Genomic DNA, 8418 nt, shown 5'->3' on the forward strand with positions numbered 1-8418 from the left:
CGTATGGGCAAATGTCTAATTTTCCATTAATAAAGTCCAATAATTCTGGAAAGGCAAAACTTGAATTCGCCAAAAGCAAAGTGAGCTTTCTGTAAATTATACTCATACAAAATAAAAGGGAAACACTTGAGGCCAGAGCTGAGGGAAGATATATTCGGTTGTCAAAAGTATACCGGTAAAATAAAACATATGGAATCTTATTTATTATATAACAGTGATATTGCTTTGATAAAAAATTTCATGAAAACAACTGAGTCAATAATCTGAATTTTTTACTAAATATTGTAACATTTCACTTATGCACATTTTAATGTTTATGATAAAATTGAGAATGGAAATGGGGAATGTGTCAAAGAGACAACAACCCGACCATAGAACAGACAACAGCAGAAGGTCACCAACAGGTCTTCAATGCAGCGAGAAATTCCCGCACCCGGAGGCGTCCTTTAGCTGGCCCCTAAACAAATATATATACTAGTTCAGTGATAATGAACGCCATACTAAACTCCAAATTGTACACAAGAAACTAAAATTAAAAATAATACAAGACTGACAAAGGCTAGAGGCTCCTGACTTGGGACAGGCGCAAAAATGAGTCTGTCATATTTAAAAATCCTCTTTTTACTACACTTTGGAGCCCATAGTCTGCTAAAGCTTCATTTATTTAATCCTGCATTAGTTCAACAAAAATGTCTGCTAATAATCACTTGAACCACCTGAGTTATTTGGTGGGGTTACCATTCTGTACATGAATATATCTCTCTTAATAAATTTCGTATACATTTTGTAAATTGCTGATTCCAGGTATTAAATTTTTTATCCTCCAGTAAAATTATTCTTCTTACACGATGTGTTGTGTACTGAAAAAAGAAAATATTTTGTTATTAAATTAAAGTTTGTTAATTCAATCAAGACGTAATGAAGAATGATAATTATAACATATTGTATTTCATTGTTATGGCCATCTATGACCCCAATACAGTCTGCTTAAGTCATTCTCTTATCTGAAAATATGGACAAATTCATTAAAACACTTCATTAGGATATAATGCACATCTTGTAAGAGTTTCTTCCCTTGTATAGTTTTTAATCATTTAAATTAATTTTAAATTACTGTACCCTTATGAAAACAGTTTAAATACCATGTATATTATGTTTTTGTTTCATATTTGGGGGATTGAAATCATAGCACATTGTCAATAACCCACTTTTGTAACCCTATTAAAACAGACAATTTTGGATTACTTACCCTTAATATATTGTAGTCCTATTGTTTTCTGTTAACAAAAATAATTTTGCTTTCAACATCACTGGACATTCCGTTTGATTACTGTTTTCTTGTTGTATGTACAGAATATCATACATGTACAAGTATTTTTGTTTGAATAAAAAAGTCCTCTGTTTTGAATTTTTGATCCATAGTGAACATCTTTCTCCATCCTGTAAATATAAAGCAAATTTACATACAATTACTATTAATGTTTATTTACTAAATTATTCAAAGCAAAATTAAACTTTGCATTGTTATTATCAACACATGAATACAAATTTGCCAAATAAATTACCAAGAAAATACATGTATTTATTAAGTATTATAGATAATTATGTCCCCAGCATTTTTGCTCAATACATGTACATAAAAGTTTCAGACAAAGAAAACATTTCAAAAGTCTTGAAAAATAATTTTTAGGTTTAACAAGGAGCAAATTTATGTTATAAATACCAAACCTTTTGATAACATTTTTATATTTAATAGTTTGCATAAACATCATAAGATCATAACATGTCTATTATACAATGCAAGCTGAAATTTTATACATTTTGGGGGCACTCAAAACCCAGTTTTATTTTAATTTAAATCCTGGAACCACCACTGTCATGACTGTATTGTCACTAAATTGACACCTTGAATTTGACTATATTAATGAAGTTTGAGAAAGTAATATTGTTAATGAATTATCATTTCTAAGTAGATTGTTTATATAATCATTGGAAGAATATTACATGTCAGATATAACATGTATTTAAAGAAATTGTAAATTAATTAGTTTCTGGGGATTCATGTAATGCAAAGCAGCATGTGTACAAGCTTTTCAAATGGGTGGGTGATTGGTTAATTTCAATGTGTAAATTTCTTTTATAATTTTAGAGTTATGATTTAGAGGATGGCTATCTTAAATAATTTTTTTATGGGAAAGATCTGGTACATGTCCATGTAATCATGGTGATAACCGAACATAAAATAAACATTGCTCTGACAAGAGTGCTGACACAGGATGAACATAAATATTCTGTTCAATAAAAAGGAAAGAACAATTGTGTACAGATAGAAAAAAATTAATAAGCCATAATAGTAAAATAAGAAGATGAATATAATGTCCCCTTAAATTCCTTCTACCCACCCACCCACATAAAAATAAAAATTTTCGTATGAGTATGGATAGTGAACCCCCCATTGACAGAAACAAGTGCTTGTGATTGATTTCCCTTTGTATTAATGTATGTTAATATAGTAATGAAAGTTTTTTTAAATATTAAATTTTGGTGTATATGAAAGGGACGCCTCTGATTTGATAATGGACTTTTGAGTTGAATTTGAGACGGTCAGCAAAATTCATGTTTATTTGGGGGAGAAATTATCCCCTTTTTAGAGAACTTACAGTCGGCATTACACGTGATCATCCGTGCTTTCAAATTTGATTAATTTTGGTCCGCATTTGCTGTTAGAGGTTTACAATGTTCTATTATCTGAGCACGAAGTGATAGCGTGAATATTTTCCAGGGAGATTGTGAAGAACACTTTGAACAGTTTGAAAACGGATGTTGACAACTTGTGTGGGTATAATATTCCCGGAGACAAGGACGGATACCTAAGACCGAAATCCGAATATAATTCACCAGTGGTTGGTGTAAATAGTGTATTCAATATATGAAAAGGAAATGATGAAAAATGGGATTTCAATTTTCATGTTTCATATAATTTTACACTTTATTTTTGCCGTTTAAATCATTTTTTGGGATTCCACTTATTTGAAAATAATTAACTCGGTATAACTGAAATAACTTGATCCTTTACCTTGTATGTTGTGTGGCATTAAGTTTTAGCATCCAAGAATGTCATAAATGCATCTTTACAGCATGAAATGTCAAATCCAACGTCAAACAATGGCCACCATTACGTGTTGACAACGTCGTCTAATGAACCGTATCACTGAGCACTGAAATCAATACTCAGGCGCTTCCGGTTGTCCTACTGATAAAAGCTCTTCAAGTGACGTTGTTTCTAGCCATGAAAAAAAACGTCAAATTATAACGTCCTATTTCGCGTTTTTCACGGATTCCAACATGGTGTACGCTACAAAATTACGTCTTCCAAGAAATGTGGAATTAAGCGTCGCACTGATACCTAGTGGAAATTAAACACAAATGGACACAAAAGATACTACACTATCTGTAACCTCCGTTCTAATAAAAATAATAATAAAAATATAAATTTTGAACTCGGCTTTTTAAAAGATATTTGTGCACTCTGTTTACATCCACTAAAATCACGGAGTAAAATTCTATTTACAGCATTTCAAAGCACCACAATAAAATCCATAAAAATGTAATACTAGTACAATGAATTACTAGTATTATCTTGCCGAGAATTTATATGCCACACATCTGATATATTCCTTTCTTGTCATTTTATCTTTTCTATACTTGTTGTACTTGCCAATAACGAAGTCCATCTTTTCTTTCTCGTGTCAAAACGAAGTTCTCGAACAATATGACCGAATTTTATCTTAAACATAAGGGAACACTATTTATATCCATATATTACCATGCAATATACATTCTAGGTTTACTACATGTACATGTATTTACTTGTATAGCAAATAAAGTATCGGGGCTAGTAATAAAAAAAATAAAATAGGCGCTAATGAAAGAATCAAATCGGCGCAAATAAATTAAAATATAAAAGATCGAAATTTTTTTTAAATCGGCGCAAATCTCGTACGCCCGTGTAACTTTACACTGGTAAATTTATATGACTTACGCTTAGAATTTTAACTTCATATGTGATTTTCAAAACTGAGTTTTCAGAAGGTTAGGCCGATAAACAATACTTTCTAGAAGTTTCGATATACTGGCAACGTATGCATGTTGAGATTAACTTATTTCTTTAAGATTCTCGTGAAATAATGGTGATCTTGCAATGAAGTTAAATTTTATCTATACTGCTTAATTGACAAAATCTTATAGTAAAAATAAAAATGATATAGGTTCATTGTCTTTTGTCATTTGTTTCATTTCAAATTGTCTCAAGGAGAAATGATAAAGATTTCGCCTGATCTCACAGAAGCTTAAGGCAAAAAATATAAGAAATTAATATACTCAGTGAATGTGAATTAACATAAAAATTTACGGTTTTTAAAACTAAACTTGTTGTAAATTTAACTTATGACAAAAACAATTGTTTCAAGAATAAGATCCAACATAAAATTTCTCACTTTCAAAAAGCTACAATGACCGGAAAGATTGAAAACAAATTTCAATTTTCAATGCCGGAAATCTATACATACAACCTTGTCTTTGTTTTAATTTCCAAAATGAGCTATTTAGATTCATAATATTCATCCTGTTTTGAGAAATACTTTAAAGTTTTCAACGGGAAATTATTTCTTAGATTCTAAATCAATTTTTGAATTAAAAACTTATTTGTATTTTATATTTACTGTCTCGTTTATTCAAAACACGTGAGGTAGTAATAACGGGGATCGTATTTTATGATAGGTTAAATGGATGTAAAACGTTTTAGAATCAAAAACTTTAATTCATATATTATACCTATAATTTTAATTTTCTTATATTTTAAATATTCAGAAATAATGAATCCACAAACTAGATGGAATAATTTGTATACGCTCGTCTTAGTCGGGACACATAATGGTATAAAGAAGTTCGTCCGTGCTAATGTCTGTCCGTCTGTCAACAGTAGCGAAAGAGTACGCTAGGGCGAAGTTCTGAAATTGACGCGACAAAAAACCACACATCTAGTCTAATATAGTCAAATAGTCTGTAAGTTAGCCATTGTCATCTTTCATTTCTCTTTTTATTTTCAATGATTTTGCTAATGAGAGGGAGAGGACAAAAACAGACTTTCCTTTCTAAAGCGTCGTAAAAGGTTATTTCGAACAATTTTTCATTCCGACGGATGGTGTTTCTGAAGGTTAATTTTGTGCGGCAACAACATCATGAGATCTTATACTGATACATACATGTGATCTCTTGTATTACCGGATAATAAAGTAGGTGAATATAGTTGTTATTCTTGATTCTTGAAAATTTAAATGTGGGTTTCAAACGTCCAATTTGCAGTTTTTTTTCAAACAGTGCGCCAGCAAGGAAAGCTTGTACTATGACGTCAGATTCAATGTTCAGAAGAAAGACAACTCTTTTCTTCAAAACGAACGAGAAAAAAACCTGAAAATTAATCATAACTTTTTTGAAAGGTCGGTGACATATACATTTTTTTGCTTTATTTTGAAGAGTACACATGGCACTTTCCTTCTTGAATTTTTTATGAAAAAATCACTGGTAGATATTTTTTAATACTTGAAACGTTTTTCATTCTTGCGTTTTATTTTTGGCGGGAATGAAATAAATCATATTTTTTAAGATCAAAACAATAAGAGTCTTAAACTCTTGAACCTGTATTTGATAGACACAAATCTTCTGTTTAACCTGAGACTACTATAACACACTCTGTGTTATAGTAGTCTCAGGTTTAACATGAAACAAAAATTATGCTTGTAGGTTTGCTATAATGGGATTTTTTGAGAGTTTAAATAACAAGCAAATATCATGTTAATATTCGGGAAAACACGAAACTGAGGTTGCTATAGTGACAAAACTAAGTCGGTGACCCCCAATTTTTTTTATCATATTTTGTTCCTCAAATCATGAAATACCTTCACACAAAATTTTAAGGAAAAATCACTGGTAGAACTGAATAGGCTGTTTGGTCTTTAACGCTACACACAGGCACTTGTCTCTGAAAAAAAAATTCTATATACCTTGTTATAAAGTATATAGTTAGGATTTTTTTTCCGGAGCATTGCGGGACAAGTGCCTGTGACGCTACACTATAAAACTACACCAAGATTCACGACTTCTCTTTGAATGAATACAATATTGTATGTTTGTTAATTTTTTCATATTTTTTCTTGTAACAACCTAATATTTGGATTTGACACCAATAAAATGATTTGTACACCTTTTGAAAAATGAATTTTGACATGTAAAACATTTTTTTCTCTCAATATGACAATAATTCATCATTTTGAAGAAGATATTCAACTTTATATTTTGATTTTGAGCTGATTTCAACAAAATTTCTAACTTAATAGGCTACTGTCCTGGCAGATTTTTTTACCTTTAAAAATCGAAAAAAATATTTAATTCTAGATTTTTAGAATAAGTATTCCCTAAACTTTATAATCGTACAAAAATATTATGCCAGACAGTTGTTTTGGAGAAATTATTTCAATTATAAGTAAATTTTTCTCGTCAATTTCAGCCATTTTTTTCTTAAAATTTAACTGTCCTGGCAGATTTTTTTTAACTTATTAATTTTTTATTTTAAATATTTTTACAAATAATGTAAGTATATGGGCGTTTTTTCAATAAAAGTGTGAATTTCAGACCTAAAAAAAATGGAAAATCAACTTGTCTAAAATTTTATTTCTAGAGTTATTTTGAATACCTCTATTATAGACCTGTTTGTAAATAAAAAGTGCAATCTTAAATACTCTTTAAAATGATATTATTTTCATAATTTATATACTGTTTCGTAGGGGACATTTGTCCACTACGAAACTGCTTCTAAACGCACATCTTATTGCATTTTAATGTCTCCTATAGACATTCCAGTTTGTTTTACATTATATACAAGAACAATCTCATTTTTTTCTGAATTGGAGAACCATTTTTTATCTATAAAGATTAGACAGTACTTCACATATGAAGGTACAACTCATGTTACGTAGTGGACATTTTGATGAGTTTCGTAGTTGACAAAACCGTTTCGTAGTGGACAAAAAGTTTCGTAGTTGACATCAACCCTATTCTATGTTGATAAAATCATACAGAAAATTACATAAAACTAACCCTTGTTATTTGTTTTGCACGAATATAATTGAAAAAAGAGTAAAAGACGACTGCATGGTAGTGGTAGTGTCCACTACGAAACGTTTTTCTCCCATACTTGTTTCGTAGGTGACCGTTTCGTAGTGGACATACTAGTATATATATTTGTTTAGGGGCCAGCTGAAGGACGCCTCCGGGTGCGGGAATTTCTCGCTGCATTGAAGACCTGTTGGTGACCTTCTGCTGTTGTCTGTTCTATGGTCGGGTTGTTGACTCTTTGACACATTCCCCATTTCCTTTCTCAATTTTATATTCACATGTTTTATTTTTTCCCCACAATCCCTATATTGCAATAGTAACAAGAATGATTTTATTCATCAAAGCACGTACTAAGCTGTACACTGATATTTTTCATAATTTTAAAACCAGATACTGAAGGAGATTTGACCCATTTCGTAGTGGACATTAACAAAAATACGGTATCACTCTGGTCCATTTGATGTGCTCAATTTTTTTTGCCAACAATTTAACTGCTGTTTGAAAAGCATCACTTCTTTTATAAGACCCTAATGTTTATATCTCTTGCAAACATTGATTTTATAAAACTGTTTATTAGCAAAATTTAATGACTTCGTTTCGTAGTGGACATTTTGTCAGGAATGTCAGGGACACACCTTCTAAAATTAAAAATCCTTTGTCAAAAGCTGTTTATTAAAATATGTTGGCTCTAAACATACTTTTGAGTAATTAAAGAACTTATATTAAGCCACGGTAAAAATAATATTTATTTATACCTTTTTTTTACAATATTATAGAGTATGAAGGTTGAACAGACGGTCTAGGGACATGCCATTTTGGTTATTTTGAACCATTCAGGAATCAATATCTTATTAATCCCTCTAAAAATAGTATGTTTCTTTGCTTAATAATGTTAAATCTTATTCAATGTACTTACTGCACAAAAAAATACTTGTAAAGATCAAACACATTTTTTTAAAAGTGGCTGGGACAAGAATTCACGTTTTTATTGAAAAACGCCCATATACCATGTTCTTTGTTATACAATTTAAATTTTAACAATATGTAGGTTAAAAAACGTATCGAAAATAACTGTCCTGGTTTTATCTGTCCTGTTTTTAGACCTTCCCATCATTTCGTATATACAATAATACTATATTTATTAAATGTGTGTCAGTTGATACAATAGAGAGGTAAGAATTTTCTCCAATGTAGACTCTCCTGAGCTTAATTCTTGCCAAACACGGTTCAAGCTATAGGCCTAGG

General features: G+C 30.5%; 1 long non-coding RNA gene across 1 annotated transcript; it reads right to left on the reverse strand.

The window, feature by feature from the left end:
- Window positions 1-255: 255 nt before the first annotated feature.
- Window positions 256-2876, reverse strand: LOC127731231 (uncharacterized). The gene is made up of 3 exons (XR_007995560.1): window positions 2661-2876; window positions 1250-1440; window positions 256-860 (listed from the first exon to the last, which is right to left on the reverse strand). It is a non-coding gene; the product is annotated as an uncharacterized LOC127731231 (long non-coding RNA).
- Between the last annotated feature and the right edge of the window lie 5542 nt (window positions 2877-8418).

This window comes from Mytilus californianus, unplaced genomic scaffold (assembly GCF_021869535.1).
Source record: "Mytilus californianus isolate M0D057914Y unplaced genomic scaffold, xbMytCali1.0.p SCAF_2, whole genome shotgun sequence".
NCBI classification, from domain to species: domain Eukaryota; kingdom Metazoa; phylum Mollusca; class Bivalvia; order Mytilida; family Mytilidae; genus Mytilus; species Mytilus californianus.